The sequence below is a fragment of the Chionomys nivalis genome, chromosome 9 (assembly GCF_950005125.1).
Source record: "Chionomys nivalis chromosome 9, mChiNiv1.1, whole genome shotgun sequence".
In the NCBI taxonomy this organism is placed as follows: domain Eukaryota; kingdom Metazoa; phylum Chordata; class Mammalia; order Rodentia; family Cricetidae; genus Chionomys; species Chionomys nivalis.
The window spans coordinates 28276177-28296825 of record NC_080094.1 but is presented as its reverse complement, the minus strand read 5'-3'; the positions used below and the strand labels follow the sequence as shown (position 1 = coordinate 28296825).

At 45.3% G+C, this 20649-nt stretch overlaps 1 pseudogene; it reads left to right on the top strand.

The window, feature by feature from the left end:
• Positions 1 to 655: 655 nt before the first annotated feature.
• LOC130881542 (sorting nexin-30-like) lies at positions 656 to 11697 on the top strand (annotated as a pseudogene).
• Positions 11698 to 20649: the final 8952 nt, after the last annotated feature.

The window sequence follows — 20649 nt, the reverse complement described above, 5'->3', positions numbered from 1 at the left end:
GAGATGGGACAGATGAGGGCTTCTGGTAGCTGCCACTCCACAAATGCAAAAAGGCTGCTCAGCCAGTCGAGGCCGGAAAGGTATGAAGACAATTTTATGAGAGATACATGCCCTGCAATCAAGTGCCTGAAACTCTCCAGCCGCCCCTCAACCCCGTGCACACGCATCGGGCAAGGGGCTGACTGTTCCGTGCTTTTTAAACGTCCCTCTCAACACATCCCATTCACGGAGCCAGAGAGTTTTACGGGCGGGGAAGTGTTTTGGACAAAGCCTAACACTGATGTTATCTCAGCTCGAGACAATTGAATCTATTTTTGCCTGAGTTGAGCCAGAAGTTTTTCCCAAGACACCCTCAGTAATTAGGGGAAGGCTCTAACGTGCACTTCACGAAGTTTCCAACAGAGTCTCTGCTGCCTTTCGTGCGCTCCCTCCTCATACTCAGCTGGGATCGTCCCAGAGTGGAAAGTCTAGAGAGGAGCAGCAGCGCGGTCCCACAGCCTTTCTGGCTTCTCTTTGAAGTGGATCTTGTGGCTGGCAGTGTCTAGTTGCTGACAGTCCTGGACCCAGTCTGTTCTTTCAGGCTGTGTGGGTGGGTGTCTACCCATCCTGAGCCACTTGCTCCTATAACATTGGGATAAAGTAACTGAAACCTGGTATGGACCCTTCTGAGCGGCAGCAAGCAGTCATAAACGGAACAACTTCTAAACCACAGAAATATACTGCTGATGCTGCTCAAATCTGGAAGCTCAAGGTCACAGAGCTGGCAAGGTTGGAGACAGAAAGGTCAGTCCTGGCTCACACATCACATCTTTTTGCTGTGTTCTCTCATAGCAGAAGAGACTAGATCTCTACGCGGTCACTAATTGTAGTCACAGGAACTCTGCCATCACGACCTAATCATCTCCACAAAGCCCTGCTCGGAAACACCACCATCTTGGGGACAGAATTTCAACACGTGATTCTTGGGGGACACAAACACAAACCACAGCACACCCCTTACCCATCCCACCTGGCCCATTACGAGGATCAAGCGGGAGTCCAACAAACAGATGCACACGGAAAGAGTGACTGGTGTTTCTCATAAAAGCAAATTGCATTCACAAACGACTGAAGAACCTTGCAGGATATTGTGAGCCTTTCACGTTTCCCTCCCTCGGCTCGTGCCCAGGTCTCAGGAAAGTGATTGCAATAAGCATGGAAGGACATGATCTTAAGACGTAAGGCAGCCGCTCCCTCCCTGCCTGCCTTCCATGTCAAAGCTGAGCAGTTTTATTTTAAGTGCTGCCTAGTCATACATCCAGGTTAGAGACAGATGCACAAGTACTCTAAAGACAGCTGTGGGGACACTGGATAACGGGAATGCTACGAGGAGGAGGCCGGCCGTGCCTGTACACATGGGTTTCAAGTCTTTGTGCTGTGCCCACAAGCACTTCTGTCCAGATGTTTTTTAATACACCACTCCCAGGAAGCTGAACTCTCTTTGAAACAAAAGACTGTATTATAGATGCGCTTGACTAGTAGGAATCCTGAGAAGTTGCATTAGGTGGCCCAGGGCTGCTGAAGCCAGCGCCTGACCACCCTATTGAAGGGGATCTGCCAAAAGTCCCTTTCCTCATCGGCAGCAAGGCTTCCTGTGCCGTCTTTAATGAAGCTGAAGTGTGTCGGTGCGTTCAATTTGATTAGCTGTCTCTAATAATTAGTTGTCTTGCAGACTCATAGACTAATGATTATTTGACAAACTCTATCTTTTTTTTCTTTTTCTTTTCTTTCCTGTGCGGGGAATCGAACTTAGGGCCTTGAACATGCTAGGAAAGTATCTAGCCACTGAGCTATATTTCAGCCCTTGAACCCTTCTTCTAACATACTAGTTTTTTTTTTCTTCTATATTTTCTAACCTCAGGGATTAATGTAAATATTTGTTGTCCAACTGACATTTAATAATGTTTTTCATATAAAATCAAGCAAACCCATATTTAATCAAAGTAATGCTTGATCCCTCCAAAAAACATTGTCATTCATAACCACCTAATTAAACAGAACCACTGATGGACTTTGGATCTCTTTTATTGTAAAGCAGAAATTTCCTTTTCAGTGTGTGAGGCATTTATCTTGCCTTGTTTATCTGATAAAGAAGCCTTTCTTTTGGGGAGGAAGGAATGTCCCCAACCAACTCTGGAGGATGGATTCGAGACTTCAGCTCAGTCCATCTTCCTCACAGTATGTGTCTGCGGTCTCCAGGAAGCCCTGAAGAGTGCCTTCAGCAAGTGCTGCGTCAAGACTGGTTTTGTCTGAGCATGCAAAACAAGGAGACATATTTCAATATCATAAAAGCAAGAACCCGCCACACCCACAGGACACTTGTGATTGTTTTTTGTTTTGTTTTGTTTTTATATTTATTTATTATCGATACAATATTCTGTTTGCATATATGCCTGCTAGAAGAGGACATCAGACCTCATTACAGATGGTTGTGAGCCACCACGTGGTTGCTGGGAATCGAACTCGGGTCCTTTGGAAGAGCATGCAATGCTCTTAACCACTGAGCCATCTCTCCAGCCCCACTTGTGACTGTTGAAGCTGGCTCCGTTTACCACCACTGAGAAGACCGCACACTGCCCAAGTCCTTGGAGACTAACATTGCCACCTGAAAAGGAAGAAGACATCTTCCCACTTATCACACTGTGAGAACACAGTTCTCACAACTGTAAGATTCTGTGTCAAGATCCTTCCAGAAACTTTGTTGGTAGTAACCTAAGTCTTGTGATCAAAGTGAAGTGTTCCTGCTAAATCACTAAATGTCATACCACAAAATGGACACATTTTTGCTCTGATCCAGGATGTCTGAAAGCCCTGGCATTTCTGTGAGATGCTTGGATTCTTCGGGGCCTTGCTGCTAATTCCAAAATGGCTTGATCCAGGCTCAGTAAGAGACCATGTCTCAAAAACAACAAGGTAGAAAAAAAGAGAAAGATGTTGATATTGACTTCTGGCCATACACACACACACACACACACACACACACACCTTTCAGACACCAATAAAGCCAGACCTTCTACTCACTCCTTCCTTCTGGCTAGTCCGTGCTGTAAGTGGAAAAACACACTTTTCTTCCTCATCTTAAACACAATGGTGTGATGTCCTTGATGTTGAAGTCCTGTGACAGGGTTGGCAGTAATCATCCCTGAATCCCTAAGAATATAGCAATGGTGAGCCCGTGTCTTGCCCATTGCAGCGGTCACAGTGGGGTGAGTGCTGCATTGCCCCAAACTTTCCCAAATCCTTTGTTATCAGGAAAAGTTGCTTGCCGGTCAAGCTTCTTTGCCTTTCTTTCATCTTTCTTGTTTTCTTGGACCTTCTGCACCCTACTTTTTCCAGAGACATATCCAAGCATTGGGGACTCTTTGTCCCTTTGCTTTTAGAAATGCTTTGATCATTTGGTTTCATACCTATTAGCGTCTATATTGGACTTCTCCTAATTCCTAACATAAATATCACCTATCAGTCTGTCAGCCTCATGCCATTCATGTACTGCTGACTTTCAAATCCATTCTGGATCCTAATGTAGTCTTCCCATAACTTCTGTTTGACCCAGGCCCTGAACTTTCAAATTCCTTAGACTTTTGCCTCTCTGCCTAGTTATGAACCATTAACCAGAAAAGTAAACACACATAGGTGATGCTCTATGTGAAATAAATGGACTGAAACTGTAAGATTTCTACAATCAACCAGGCAGTGGTGGCGCACGCCTTTAATCCCAGCATTCAGCAGGCAGAAGCAGTTGGATCTCTGTGAGTTCAAGGTCAGCCTGGTCTTTAGAGCTAGTGCCAGGACAGCCTCCAAAGCTACACAGAAAAATACTGTCTCAAAAAACAAGCCAAAAAAAAAAAAAAGATTTCTGTAATCTAGAAACATGTAGGGTTAGACTTACATGAGTAGTCAATGAGATGGCACAGTATAGAAGAAAATGGAAATGACCTAAATACTCAGCCAAATGGGGACTACTTATGTGGTCAGTGGGACACATTCTATAAATATGTCTTTATCCGAATGCTAAGCAGCAGGCACTCAGTATATACATGGCAAATCAGCTATTGTGAGCATAGGATGAGGATGGGCTTGAGTTTCTATGAAATCCACAAGTCGCCGGGCCGTGGTGGCGCACGCCTTTAATCCCAGCACTCGGAAGGCAGAGGCAGGCGGATCTCTGTGAGTTCGAGGCCAGCCTGGTCTAAAAGAGCTGGTTCCAGAACAGGAACCAAAAAAGCTACGGAGAAACCCTGTCTCGAAAACTCCAAAAACACAAAAAAGAAAGAAATCCACTAGTCCATTTTTATTTGCCTGTCTCCTGTAAGCGTTCCTTACAGATACCGTATATGTGCCCTTAAAACAGCCCAGATACAGACAAGACCACCGCCTCATTCACAGCAAAGGGAATCTTCCTGAAAGGCAGAGTGCAAGTGAGGGTCTACTCAGCAAGGTATTTGGTCAATTGATCATCTCTGTAGAAAAGAAATGAACCTTGACCTTCACATCATACAGAGAAGATGGCATTATAGAGAGATGCGAGGTTGGGTGTGAATGGCAGGGTGATAAAGCTCTTTAGGAAAATGAGAGACTGGTTTCTATGTGCTTGTGTATATCATTCTCAAAAACAGCACATCAGCAGCAATCTCAAAGCAGAAGATTGATAATAGGCTCTCTTAAAAACAAGAACACTGACTGGTGCATGCACAAAGTTGCTTGGCTGTACCACAGAGGATATGATATGACACCAGCGAATCCAGATTCCTGCCTTGTGTCTTCTCGGAAGACAAACTGAACATGAAGCCCCCTAGGAGAGTCCATAAATTTCCAGGGCACATTCATACCAGATTTAAAGTGACTGGCAACAAAGTCTGAGCGTGAGTCATAGAAAAGAAATTCAGCTTCATTCTGCACAACAAGGATCACATGGGGACAAAAATACTTAATTTGTTTTAGTCTCTATAGTTTACAAAAAAATTACAAAATGACTTACTTGCAGCTAATATGTGTGCATGCCTGATGTTTTAGGAAAGGAAACATGATGAAATGGAAAGAAAAATGAAGAATCAGAAATTAAAAAAAACTATTTCTAAAACCACACATCTGGAAATAATGAACAATCAGCAGGGTGTGTAAATGCTTAACGTAGAAGATGACGCCTAAGTATGTGTTACAAGAGATGTAATTAAATGGGACGGGAAGTGTCCACACATTGCAGAACTCCTGTGCTGTCGTTCACATCTGAGGCAGAGGCTGGGGAGACGGCTCAGTGCGTAAAGCACTTGCCCCACAAGTGTGGGCAAGCTCGCGCTTTTACACATGGTTTCACAGAGGTTTCAACTTTGGTCACTTGACTCTGTTACTTTTGAGAAAGACAGAATGCCAGGGTAGGAGTGAAAGATGGTGATATTAAAAGGCTTCTCACCTCATGGTGTCCAGAAAAAGAGAAAGGCAAAGGAGGGACCACGGTCCTGATCCTGATCTCCTCTTCCAAGACCTGCTCTCGATGATGTAACCTCCTCTCTCCAGGCCCCTCCTCCTAACGGTTTCACCAACTCCCTGTAGAGTCACAGCTTGAGGGCTAAGCTGTAGCACATGTGCCTTAGGAGGCACTCCAAATCCAAACTACAGCTCTAGGCAAAGAGGAAACTCAAGTCACCTAGAGACCTTAGTTTCTGAATGCAACATTTAAAAACAGTCTTCTGGCTTATGAAGAAACAGACAGGAAAGAAATGACTGTGCACAGGAAAAGCCACAGTTAGAAATAACATTCTGTGGGTCTGAGTAACTTGGGCAACATTGAAAGTTATCTAAGTGGCTGGGCAGTAGCAGTCCCCTCTATCTCTGGATATTAGCCAGTGCCAAGGGCCCTAACATGACCTCCTGTGTGTGACCCTTCTTCCCTCAGGCAAGGAACCTGCACTAGTGTTATAACTCAGCAGTAGAGTGCCTATCAAGTATGCACAAGAAAGTCCCTGGATGTCACCCCATCAATACATGGAAACTAGGAACCTGAGACCTCAAGATGCCCTGTCTACACATCCTTTAAGCCCAGACAAGGACCTTGACATAGGAAAGGGCCTGGCTCCCAGCCCAACCAGGTATTCCATGTCCTTTAATGTATCACCCCACGATAGAAGGATTTGGTCTCCTTTGGTCCCATTGTGCTGGCAATGACAGAAAAACTTTGACTTGACATAGGAGTTTTTTCCTAGAGCCAGAATATTCTTCAGTGCTTACAGTAATATAAGATTCCAAGCTGCAGAATCTTCCAATTTCACATCCTCAATCTATGCTGGTCATTCAATTATCACTGATCATTAGTGTCACTGGTTGAGTACAGCCCAGAGCTATGGTGTGGAACTATTGGTTCTTCTATTTCAGCTGATATTTCTTTCTCTTGATTCCCCCTAACACATTAGAGAAGTTCGACATTTTCTCACACCAGAGGAGGCTACCGCAGAGGAAGAAAATGCGTCTGCAGGAGAATGGAGTTGTCTGGTTGTGTTTTCTAAAAACTAAAATCATTTGGCGATGACACCAAGTGCTGTCTTCTGGAGGGGACAGCACGAAGGTTGCCACCATGGACCGGTTGGGAAGGTCAGGAACTATAGACTTCAGAGCCCTGGCAATGAGACAAGATTAGAGACACGGACACACTGGAAGGTGACAAGACCTGAAAAGCTATAAATGAGGGGTCTAACAACAGAACTCAAATGCATTGACTCGTCTGTCAGGAGGCCTGACGGAAAGGGCCCCCGGTGAAAGGAAGAGTAACAGCTCACAGGAATTTAGCTGGGGAGCAGGGCTTTTGTGTTGCAAGGATGTCAATTTCAGTAGCTTGAGATAAAATTCTTGCATAGGAGACAGAGTATGTGAACTATAAATCCCTTCAGCTGCCCACATCTTTTCAAGAGCTATTTTAGCAGAAGTTGGATAGCCTCTGTATATTCAGTCTTGTCAAATAAGATGGGGTGTGAATCCTTCCTTTGTTCCCTCTAAGTGTTTGCACAAGTGGGATGAGTCCTGTCTGGGGTCTTCTAAGCACTGCCTTTGACTATTGGCCAGGCTGCCTTGGTCTTATTTGTTGGTTTTTGCTTTGTTCCTTAGACAGGAGATGCTCCCAGAAAGATCTAGCAATGGTCATAAGAGAATTTGTACATGCCTAACGGGTGCCCTTCCTCATCCTCCATGTGGACCAGTCTCAAAGCAGGGCAGGGCGGACAGGCATGACCAACGGGATGGCTTGAGGACAGATGTGTGTACTATTTGGTCTGGTGTTTGGGGGCTGTATCAATTCTTGTGGAAGAAACAGTACCTTTGAACACAACTCTGTTTGAGGCCTCTTAGGCACATCTAGGGGGCACCAAAGATGTCTTGTATGAGGGGAAGGCGGAGTTTCTCAGTAAGAAAGCTGTAAGGAGGCCTCTCTCTTGTCTATAGGGAAGCAGATGGATGAAGTCACTGGGAATGATGAACAGGGCTTGGGGAGGCCTCGGTCACCATTTGGGACCTCCTGAACAATGAAGACACTAGTTTAACTACTCAAAGATGACAGCTGCAGATAAGATTAAAGCTTCAACTGTCGTCCCATCTTTACAGGAGAAAAATGTGACAGAACACAGGCGGGCTGAGGAAAGCAGAGATTAGATAGAAACTGCATCCCTCTCTAAGGAAAGCATGAACTTGGCCATGAACTTCCAAAATGAGCTGACAGAGTGAGTGCCCTGTGACAAACCTTTGTGGGAGCTGGGCTGGAGGAAGGGGCTAGTGGGCCGCCAAGCTTCAGTCCTCCAGGTTAATGGGATCCACTGTCACCGTGTTTTCCCTTTAAAAGAAATTGATGGGAGCTGTCTCAGACCCTACAGAACTGAGAAGACAGGGCACAGGCCACTGACAGCTACTCCTCCCTCATCATCACGTTAGCCCAGCCCTCCCTTCTACAAAGACACATGATGGAAAAACAAATATAATATATCCCATGAGATGCATTACCCCTGAAAAAAAAAATGATTTGTTTACCATGAACACTTTTCAAAGTATTGCCAAAAAAGAATTCTCATCAAACAAGAATTTTTATAAAATTGAAAAGATCTGGCAAAATGAGGCCAGATCATCAACACAAGGCTACAGTCAGGGCAGAAAAGCAGTCCTTCCTTTAGAAAGAGAGCAGCTACCCATTAGCTAAGATTCCCACGCTGCCAGTGCCCCACTCTGTTGCTACGTCACTCATGTGTCATTGCCTGATGCCAATGGGAATTTGAGACTGTCACTGCTAGTCTACTGAAGTCCAGAAATCCCAAAACCAGCCTTTACCATGGCATAGCTAGGAGATTCTTCCAGAAAATACTTAACCTCTCTGAAAAGAGATGAAATAATTCTCTATGATATTTTGTAAAGCAGTGGGGAGGCTGATGAAGATGATGCCAGAAATGGTGTTTGCAATTGCAAACAGATCATGTCTGGGAAGAAAAGGGTTATCTAACTTCCGCCACCTTCTAGTAAATGTTTGTAACCTGGAGTCTTTTCTTCCAATACTTGACTGTCTTGTGTTTCCACTGCTACACACCAGAGGCTGGGGGGACACACCTATATTCGCAAGCCAATGCTGGAGTCTTCCAAGAGATTCCAAGAGATGCTGGAACAGAGAGAAAACGCAAAGAAACAATGCTCTTACTGCCCTTCATGCCAATCCATCCCTCCTAGGTTCTCTGCTTGAGAATTAAGTGTGCCCATCTCTGATACCCATTGAAGATTAATTCTATCATGTCTGCAGTCACTTGATTTGTGACCTATAACTTTCTTATGTGTCACTCGGAGACTGGCCTAGCACACATTTGGATTTAGAAGAATCTTTCCATTGGTTTGCTCTCAAAGGAAAAACCTGACGTTTGTGTTAAGAGAGTCTTCAGTGTCCTCAGTCAAGACAGTGGTACCCTGAGGATAACTGAAGCTGGCCAACATTCCCAGTTGAGTCATCTGTCTGCCTCTCATGCTTATGTTACATAAACAAAGTTTTATCTAACACTTGCCATTTCATTACTGCAAGATAAACATTTTAAGACATAAATGTACAAAAGCCTTCCTCAGACCCCTCCCCAACTCCCACCCATGTCCATGGACAAGATCAGCAAAAGCTGGGAGTGAGGTGATGATGGATGACAAGGTTTTAAGAGGCTGTTAGGGGAGGTGTTGGCTCTCCTAGTGACATGAATGGCTTTTGTCACTGATAAGAAATGTCATTCCCTCAGCCCTGTGTGCTCAGCTATCTGCTAGTAGGAGGCTTTGGGAGGCTCACCCACTGACTCAAATCTTCATGCTGTTCCAGTGCCAGGAAGAGCAGGCATACCACCCAACTGAGCCCAGCCAATCTGCAGCATCATGAACAGCAATGAACTGCCTTAAGCCACAAAGATTTCAAGTTGATGTATTATATATGATACTAACTAGAATAAATAGTCGATCTCAGTGGTCTTACCTGCAGCTATCACTGACCATTCAGACCTGGGGGTCGCATCGTGTTTGTAGAAAAGCATGTTCGAAGACTATTAAACATTTCAGACTTCATCAGTTTTACCCAGAGCTTTTATTTTTATATCGTGTGTGTGTGTGTGTGTGTGTGTGTGTGTACGCACGTGAACTAGTGCACAGGAGAGTTGGAGGTCAATACCACATGTGTACCTCAATAGTTCTCCCCCTTCTAGTTTAAGACAGTCTCTCACTGAACCCGGAGCTCATCAGTTCAGCTAGTCTAACAGGCCAAGAAGTCCTGAGGATCCCCCTGTCTCTACTCCCAAAACCCTGCCTAGCACTTTTACAAGGTCCTCGAGGCCCCAAACACAGGTCCTCTTGGCGTGTACAGCAAGCGCTTTATTAACTAAGCACCTCCCCAGCCCCATTCACTCATTTCTTCCACAACACCCACCTATTACTGTGGCCATTTGTGATCCAAAGATGCATGGAGACCCTACAGTGCCCCCAAGTCACGACTCAGTTGATCCCCAATACACATCTGCTTTGTCTCTTTGTCTTAATGATGCTGCTATTGATGTGGTTCCACATGCGCTCAGTGGAGAGTTCCAGTTCATGAACTCAAATGTGAAGCAAAAAAAAAAAAAATGTTTCAGAAGGAAAATCTGAATTTATTCCTTTATTTGAGTTCTAGGGATTGACTCTAGGGCCTGCCACATGCTAGGAAGGCTCTTTACCTTCCATACCCTCAGCCCCTTTCTCTCACTTTTTATTTGGAGGCAAAAAAACAAAAAAATCTGACTCTGCTCAGACTGGTCTTGAGCTGAGTACACCAGTCAATCCAAACTTATGATCCTTCCATCCCCAACCTCCTGAGTAACTGGGATTTCAGGTCTATACCTTGGAGAGCCCCACCAGAAAAATCTGAATTTACTAAACTACAATATCTTGTTCAAAACTGCAAAATGAAGACGCGATGCCTCTGCTCTCTGGGGCAGATGCGATGAAGCTCCGACCCAAGATGGACGTAGGCTAGAATCTCCCTGGATCTCATTTTGCCCAATGGTGGTACTCCAGCAGGCACTTCGAGCCCAGCGTCATCATCTTCCCTTCTGAACAGACTCCAGCTTGATGGTGACATTGATGGTGAACTCGAGATCTCTTTGTCACGGTTGATGATCCTAAAAAGCATGTCTGTAGAGTGGAGACCTACATCACATGCAGGATCACTACCAAAAGTACTCGGGTGGAGTTTGACTTGCCAGAATATTCTGCTCGAAGAAGATACCAGGATTTTGACTGGTTGAGAAACAAACTGGAAGAATCACAGTCCACTCATCTCATTCCCCACTTCCTGAGAAGTTTGTGGTGGAAGGGGTCATGGATCGTTTCTCAGAAGAGTTTGTGGAGACCAGAAAAAAAAAATCTGGATAAATTCCTAAAAAGGATTACCGATCACCCTGTGCTCTCTTTCAATGAACACTTCAATGGATTCCTCACTGCTAAGGACCTGAATGCCTACAAGAAGCAGGGGATGGCACTGCTGAGCAGAGTGGGGGAGTCAGTCAAGCAGTCACGGCGGCTATAAGCTGAGGAGTCGGCCTCTGGAGTTTGCAGTCGTTGGCGGCTACTTAGACACTTTTGTGCTCAAACTGGGAACCACTGACCAGATAGCCCAGCGGATCATCAAAGAAGAAATAGAGTACCTCGAAGAGCTGAGGGAATATGGGCCTGTGTATTCCACGCGGAGCGCCTTGGAAGGTGAACTGTCGGAGCCCCTGGAAGGTGTGTCGGGCCTGCACTGGGAACTGCTCCACGGCCTTGGAAGAGCTGACCGATGCTGTCACAGAGGAGTTCCTACCAGCGCTCAGGGAATACATCCTGTACTGAGACTCCATGAAGAATGTATTGAAGAAGAGGGACCAAGTTCAGGCTGAGTACGAAGCCAAATTGGAAGCCGTGGCTCTGAGAAAGGAAGATCGTCCCAAGGTGCCAGCAGATGTGGAGAAGTGCCAGGATAGGATGGAGTGCTTCAATGCTGACCTTAAGGCTGACATGGAGAGGTGGCAGGGCAACAAGCGACATGGCTTCTGGCAGCTGCTCGTGGGCTTGGCTGACAAGAATATCCAGTATTATGAGAAGTGCCTCATGGCGTGGGAGTCAATTATTCCACTACCGCAAGAAAAACAAGAGACCAAGTAGATCTGTTCTTGGGACAGAGACTCTTCTGCCTCCACAGGGCATGGCACCCTGAACCAGAGTGTCCCTGCAGTGCCGGAGAGGTGGCCATGAGAACACAGCACAACAACACCTCCCGTTTGTGTACTTTCTCCCTCCCCTCTCCTCCCCTCCCCCCACAGTTGTTTTTTAGTTTAGTATTTATTCCTTGGTGGAGTCTGTGAGTCTGTAATCATCTCTCAACAGAAGCATACCTCCATATTGTGAAGGAACCTCCTAAATGGAACACTAGGAAGACTTGAAACTAAGGGACAGAACAGCCCCCAGATGACATGTGACATCACTTTGGGGACATCCCAATTGATTTGTGAGACAGAACATGAACCCTGCTTTTCAGGGACACAGGAGTCATGAAGAAGGCAGCTGTGGCTTGCTGTGGAGAGCATGTGGTTCTGTACTTTACCCCTGAGGGCATTGACCTGTCCCAGCATGGGAGGTTAGGTACCTTCTTGGAAAGTCCTTAATTTACAGTGACTGTGGCCTACTGCCTGCTCATCATGAGTGGCATCTTTTGACTTGTTTCTGGTTCACATGGGTCCATTTAAATCAGTGTCCGTGTGCACCAGTGCTTGAGCCAGCGTCCTCGTCCTTATGCCATGCCTCAGGAAGCTGAAGGGAAAGCTCCTGGATCTTGTTTCTGGCACCGCAGTGCTATAGATGAGAAGCTTTTCGGTGTGAATTGACTAAAAAGGGTGCATTTTTCTTTGTGAAGGTGTCAATGTGCTTGTTTTGCTTGTTTAACCATTGTCGAGGTTGCTCTTAGACCTCTTAGGAAACAGCTGCTATTTTATGGTCAGTGACTCTCCTGTGTGCCAAGCCCCAGTCCCAGTGTCTGCTTTATGCAATTTGCCTTTACTTCACCAAAAATGTCTGGTTTAATACTTCCTGTCATGCCCATTGAATATGCGGGCAACCTTGCAGTGAGGGCTGGTATGTCGCATTGTCATGACTGTCCCCAGTTTGTAAATTCAGTATGAATGTTCTACATGAGTGCTTAACACTCAGAATTCTGTGGTCAGGACAAAAGCATCTGCAGGGCGCTCAGAGATGAGGAGAGTGACAGCATGCTCTTTGTTTCCAGATATGTGAAAATCTCCATTTGCTGCCCAAATCTGGAGACTGCTGGCTGTGCTTAAAGTCTTCATTTGAAACTTTTCAAGTTGCCATAAATCCAGCAGTTAGAAAGGTTCTTTTTCAGGTCATTGTTGAAAAGCAGCTGCATAGTGTGTAGTTCTTAAACAGTTGTCAATACCCACTAATTGCCTTCCTAGTGTTTTAAAGTGTTTGCACAGAAAGAGTTTTACGTGTAGAAGCAGTTGATCTGGAAACTTATTATGGGCCATCTTCAGTCCTCTTAAAGTCACAAGCCAGAGGTATAGGTCACAGAAGGAAGGTGGCCTTTTGGGAAGCAAGACTAAATATTTCTGTTGGCAAATAGTATTTGAAAATAATGTCAAGAAACAGGGAGCACAGCCCGTTTTGATGTTTTTGAGGGAGAAAGACAAGTTTAGTGTGCTTTGGCCTCGTTGGGGTGTGGAGGATACCGACATTATCAACAGTGACAAATTGCATAGCTTCAGAGAACCCTCCAGATTATGGCAGCATGAGAGGCTTGCCTTGCCTCTTCAGAGTGGTCCCAGAGCACACTGGGATAGAAATTCTCCAAAGCTTAAAATGCCAAATAGCATACCTATTCTGCCAACTCACTCACTACTAAAGCCAGTGTTGAAGGGTTCAAATGTACAGCCAAGTATTGGGTGATTCTGGGCTTTCCACAGTCCAGGTCAGAGCAGCTAACACCTGTGCACACTGCTATTGTCAGGCTGGGCCACAGCCTCAGACTGGCACTCTGCCAGGAACAATGCTGGAGGGAAGGAGGGGGAGCTGTGTCCATTGGGCCTTCATCCAGGAACAAAGCAGTACAAGCCAGCGTCTCTTCCAGTCAGCAGTGCCCACCTAGGCCATGCAGGGCTGGGCTCCCTCAGAATCCCTGCTCTTTGTATTTCCGTGTGCCTGTTCCCTTCATGCCCGTGTCAGGAATGCACAGAGAGACAGCCTACATCTGACAGACTCTTATGAACCAAACTGCCAGCAAACCTAACTCTCATTCTAACTCTTCAAGGGGAATGAAAACAAATATTTGGACTTTTTAAGAAATTGTTCTTTGTGTTTAAAACTTCCAGAGAAAGAAACAGGCTTCTGAGGTATGGAGTCCACCCTGGTGTGCTGGTTCTCTCCGTGCTGCCATTAAACCAAAACAAAAGTTGTGAACATAAGTGCTTGACGGAATATGTGTTGACAAGAAAGTGATTTATTTACAGAACTAAGTCTTTGTCTCATGAAACTACCGAAAAAGAATGTCACCTTGCTCTTTGTTACAGAACCAGACATGTTTTGTTGTATTTTTTTATGCTGGCACGAGGTTCTTGTCCACTTTGATTTTTCATGTATCTGTGTGTAAGAAATTCTGTTTGTTGTTTACTATGGAATTAGTATTACATTTTGAGGTAAACAAAAAATTTGTATTGCTTGATAAACTATTAGCTTGTAAAGTAAAAGAAAATCTTTACCTCACTTAAAGCAATGAACCAATAAATCTATAAAAGATACTTTATTTAAAAAAAAACCTGCAAAATGACTCAGCTGAATACCATTCATATAGCCCTCATGACACATCCCTTAGGCTCCCAAACTTCTCCCTAGCAGGGCTGTTAGAAGGCCCGATAAGTTAAGATGCTGATGTGCTCATTAAAAGCTGGATGCTGCTCTCCTCTCTAGCATGTGTTTGATGCCTGTCTACTCTACACTCACCCCAGGGGGAAGAACAATGACCACCACGCTTCCTGCTGCCACAGTCAAGGTCCTTAAACACGCACGATCACACAGATAGTGAGTGAGTGTTGAATCATCCTAACGAAAGGACCAGAAGGTGAGTCCAGCCTCATCTGGGAGATGCACGGATGCTTGTAAGCCAGCAGGAAACGGCAGTTGAAAGTAGCATGTGGGTGTGAGCTTAAGAAAGTAAAGCGTCTGATGCGACATATGCAAAGGCCCTGTGGTAGCAGAGGGATGGCTTGACTAGCAGATCCTTCAACTGTTCAGGAAGTTTAGGCTACAGTTACCAAGGATTCAACTAGCCAAAGCAAGGTTGTGCAGGTCCAGTAAGAGTCAGAGTCTTGGGGAGCCCAAAGGGTTCTTCACTTAGGAGAGACATTTTGTAACCTGTTTGGTAAGCAGATGGAGCCAAATATTAAATATCTTGTTTTCAGCCTTAAGTTACAGCAAAAGCTAGCTTGCATCAGTAACCTAGGGAACTTGGAGAAGTTACCCTCCATGGGTCCTTGCTCCACTAGCCACAAGGGGGCAGCACTTCATCATAGCCAACACTGTTGGGGTGGGGGCTTCAGGAATATAGGAGTATGGCCAAACCTGCAAACCTTGGAGGAGCCAAGACAGACCCTGTCTTCTGAAACGTCTGTGCCTATGGCCTCAGAACCCACAGTCACTCTACACTTTCTGAGGTTCTGTTACCCAGGCCATAGCCTGTCCCCATCTGCTTATCTGAATGTCCATCTTATACGAGACCTTGCCCTTGGTCTCTCTATCCAGGCCTCACATGTTTAGCCACCAAACACACTGCTCAGGACAGGACCCACCGGGGTGCCCACTCCAAACTACTTCTAAAAGAGAAGCCCCCAGGCTACCCACAACAGAGGCACTTTGAGCCCCTATGAGGACATCACAAACTCCAGGGACATCACAAAAGCATCTGAGATATCCAGGGAATTCTGTTTCAATCCCACAGACAGTGGAGGGAGTGCCATCCTCACAGGACAGACTCATTGCTGGAATGCCTCTTCTGTTAAATCCCTGCCTTGAGAGCTGGGGCTGTTGGCAGCAGAGCACATGCCTAGCGTACAGGAGGGCTTGGATTCGATACCAAGTGCTGAAAAATAAAACCTTTAAGCAGGTTGGGATTTCAGTACACACACCTCCCCCACCCCCCTCTCTCTCTCCTTTGAGCTGATTGATGACATTCTATCTCCACCGGCCCCATCCCTCATCAGGCTGCAGGCTTTACCTGCAGAGTGATATGATCAGTTGCTGAGTGTTCTTCCAAAAATAATGCAGATGTTCTTCCAAAGATAATACAGGGAGAATACAGCCTCAAAAAAAAAAAAAATGTTTTCTCCATAACCACAGACATGTGAATAGCTTTCATTTGTGTCTGGGTATGTACTCTTAGTTGCTAGAGTTCAGTCTTGATAAAAATTGAACGTCTCTTTTTATTCTATATTGCTTTAATATCTGCCTGGTTTGCTGAGTGCCTGCCATTACACTAAGTACTTTGTTCCAGACATTGTATCATTTCTACAGCTTCTATCTCTTACTGTTTTCACTTCTCCACTAGAAAGTCTGCATTTTCCATTGTCACGAGCACATTTGCCTTTGTGACGTGGAGCGTAGTCACAGCAACACCTCAGCATCAGTGAATATGGTTCTAACCAGGCTTACACACAGAGCCAGGACATTTCCTGGAAACCCTTCTCAGACTTCACCTTTCCTAAGTAAATGCAATCACTCTGAACTTTGACATCTGGTTTTTCAAACCAAGTTGAAAGCAAACCATGACGTGGAGCCTTACCCCTCTTGTGGAACAAGCCAAGTCCTTCCTCTGGATGGACGTGGCTAGCGTTTTCAATACGACCTTTGTCTGAGCCCTCTGGCACCCTGCCAGGATGGGGCCTCCTGAATAATCATTTCCTGAAGATGAAACATAGCTTAGAAAGGGCAAATTATGATTTCAAGATCAAAGCAATAGCTGGCAAATGGTTCATCCTTGGAATCAAACCTAGACCAGCTGGACTCTACACATGTATTCCTTTAAGGCTGGGGTCTTCTCATCCAATGGCTGTCTCCTTTCCTTTTCTCTGCCCTAGAAATGCAGTTATGGTAAGTTGCATGCTTAGTTTTAGGTGATAGAACTCAAGGACCATTAGAGATTCTGAGTTCTAAGTATCTAAAGCTTCATCTTCTTCACCTTCTTCACTGCTTGGGCAGGGTTTCTCTGTGGAATTTGGCATGCTAAAGGTAGCCTTGCCAAAGGACTAAGAAGGGAAGGGCAAATGAAGAATGCTTTCCCAAGTTCCCCACCCATCAAATCAAATCAGACTCAACAGGGACTCAGAAGCACAAGAACTACATCTAACTTCAGGATTCCAAGTTATACTTTAAACTAATAAGTGACTTTTCAATTTTAGTATGTCCTGTGAAATACTGAGGGCTTACATATTTGTATTAGAGCCTCATTCACTGTCTATGTGTAACATAGAACTGATCTGGTGCCTAAATCCATTGGCAGGCAGCCTCTGGGGGCTGGGAGTGTTCCCTGATTGCTGCTCCTGGCACTCCAGGCTTCTCCCACCCCTGGAAGGGAGCTGTGCTTGTGAAGTCAGTCTCTCTAATGGCAGTCTGGAGGTTAAGTTAACTAAAAAATGCCTAGGATCATTGCAATTCATCTAGGAGTAGAGGGAGAGTTGGGGGGGCGGGGAGAAGGGCAGAGAGAACAGAGAGCTAGAGAGAAAGATGGGACACTTAAGAGAAGAGAAGCTTCAGGGGCGCAAATGGCATCAGAATAGGTCACTCCAGGAAACAAATGAAGCATTCCCTTGCCCGTCTTAGCTAAGGTTCATAGACCAGGCCACTCGAAATTACTCTGCACTGTATACAGCAATAGTTTCCAAGCTGGGCATTGCCCTGAATGACTCCATTTTACAAAATCATTATTTGGTCCATTTTGAACACACACATGAGGCTTGTGCAAATGCACAACCACACTCTACCCATAACAAATAATAAGAGTCAAACAAAATCCTTCTGCCTCTAACCCCACCAGACTAAATCAGAAACAAACCAATACAATGGGTCTCTCAAAATCACATCAGAAAAACAGGTCTGGAAACTTACTCAACACACCAGACAAACCAAAGATAAATTATCCTGATAATTAACCACATAGAAAGAGGAACAACCCTTGACCTGTCATGACAGTCAGACAGCTAGATGCCCATATCCAGATTACTAAGTATCCACAGATCTTATCTGTGTATTCTGGGGTCCACGCTGTGTCCACAGTGTGTCTAAAGGAAAGACTTGGGCAGCATCTAAGGGATGAGCCTACTTGTTCCTGAAAGCAGTTTATCGTCTCAGCAACACTTGGAGCATCAATACTGGTGTCCACATGACAACTCACATATTGCTCCCCCAGGCACAAGGACATAAGACACGGGCGTGTATTGGCGTTTGCTACAAGCCCTCGCTACAATCACTCTACTTTGGAAATAAGAAAACTGAAGCAGGAAGGATAGAAGCTGACCTGTTGTCACAGCAGGAAGATGGAGAAAGACACAGGTCACCAACTGTGAGATTTGCCAGAACAGGTGACCTGTGACACAACAGTCATGACGGGAGCACACGCTGCATGCACACACTTCTAAGGAAGTGCCAAGAAGCAGAAAAAGATACCTTATTCTGTTCAGAGAGGAGAGAGTGAGCAGAGGCAGCAGGCCATGGGTTGGGAGGCAGCCAGACTAAATGAATGGCAATTCTGCTCCCTCAGTCTTACCTGTAAGTCATAGACCCAACCAGAGCCTCACCTTCCTATCTGGTAATGTGGGGTGAATAGTCAAAGCCTGCGGGAGGAAGCAAAAAGCTACATGTGTTTCTGTGCGGGTGTGCATATGCAATTATGTGACTGGGAATATAGATACACATACGCACGTGTTCGTGTGCATACGTGTCAAATATTTATATCCAAATATATGCACACATTTCTATGTGCATACGCTCACACTTACTGTATCTAGCAGTGCAGGGCCATGCTTCAAGCCACTGTACGTATGTATTCCTCCTTCCTACAATGATGACTCAGCTCACATAACATTCTTCCAGACCTTATATAGATTGCTATATTATTTAGGGGAGGTATAAGAAACAATCGCGGAAACATAGTGTGTTGAATAACTTTCCCTTTCCAGAGGCTTCTACTGAGTATGGTCACAGAGCTCTGAAAACTAGCTCAGCCGAGTTTTTATTTTTTTCATTTAAAATATTTTTAAATTAACATACACAGTATTGGGTTTCATGATGGCTTTTTCACGAACTGTGTTTGCTGACTGTCCTCCCGTTTCTTTCTCACGACAGTCCCCTATCCTAGTCGTCTTCTGCTTAGGTGCCTGTTCTGTCCTGATGTCCTCCTTCCCTTCCTCAGCACCTCCTTCCTGCTCCCCTTCTCACTGTCTCCCTTCTGGTTTCATAGCCTATAATCACACTCTCCCCCATTTCTGCACTGTAAGCTAGGACCCAAATGTAAGAGTCCTTCAGTGTCTGAGTTACCTAGCTTAGTGTAATACTTTCCAGATCTGCCCATGTTCCTACAAATTTCACTATTTCACAGCTGACTAACATCCTGCTGTGTGTGTGTGCCACATATTTCAAGCGAGTGATAAACACATCTCCAAAAGAAAAAACACTTAAAGGAATATGCATCGCAGATGTCTACTTGCTACCAAAGGAAGCCTGTTTTGCCAGCTGTCAAATTTTCCCAATAAGAGTTTATTTATTTCCCAATAAGGCAGATAAGCATGATAAGACAGAAACCCTAAATCTTGGCTCATCCTCTTAAGGACAGGGTTTGGAGTGACTTATGAAAGAATCAAACAGAGCAGAATAAGACCGAAGAATACAAGGAAGTGATGGTCATCAGTGGACTTGGAACGCGTGGTCAAGCTTCATGTCTCCTAACGGGACGTGTTGAAAAGATAGAGGGTGTTCTGCTTGGAAGGAGAAGTTGGAGTCCTCTGACATCAGAGATCATTCATCCATGTCTGTAAGTCCCACATGAATGGCATGAAGTTCCTAGGAAACACCCTGGGAAACTGACCCGGCAGGTGTTACGCACATGTTGAGAGTCTGTTGACTAGCAGACTTCCAACACTGATGAAAAGGGCAAAACAAGACAAAAACAAAAATCCTAGAAACGAGTGAACATAGGGGTCTTCCCAGGGTTCCCCTTGGTTTCAAAGTGTGACAGTGGCCAGGAGGTGGTGGTGCACGCCTGTAGTCCCAGCACTTGGGAGGGAGAGGCAGGTGGATCTCTGGGAGTTCGAGACCAGCCTGGTCTACAAGAGCAAGTCTGGGACAGGCTCCAAAGGTATACAAAGAAACCCTGTCTTGAAAAACAAAACAAAGCAAAACCAAAGTGTGACAGTGGAGAGCCCTCCCCCCACCACACTGCCCTTTAAAACAGAAGAGGGCATTGTCCCTGAACAGCAGGCTTTTTTGGAGACACTTCCTCTTGTTCACTACCTATTGTTTGGAAGAGAGACCCTGGCAGAGATCTGCCCATCTGATGTCCTCAGCAGCCCTCTGGGTGTATCCAGAGACTTCAGGACACTGCAGAGTTTGTATATTCAGTCTTGTTTCATTGTATTTGGCTCTGCACAATCTGTACGTGTCATGTTAGCAGCCACCTCCATAGCAGAGGAAGATCCTTAGAATAACAGCCGTTATCTTAAGCATTTGGCATCTGCAACGTATTGTCCAGGTCTACACACAGTAACAATACTAAAATGCTGGGAAAACATAGCTATCTCCATGATGCGGTGGACACCCTTAGCAAGACAGGAAGCAGAAAGGAAGGGAATGTGGTGCCTCCCCAGCATCCCCACTGCTTCACCCATGGCACGAAAGGACAATGCAGGTGCTTTGAATGGTGTTGCTCTGTAAGAGGCAGGCTAGTTCTAGTTGTGACATAGACACTATGAACAAACTGGAGTCCCCGAGAAACAGAACACCCAAGATGGTATGCAAAGGGGCACTAGCAGCCAGCAGGCTCCTGGAAGGTTGAGTACAACA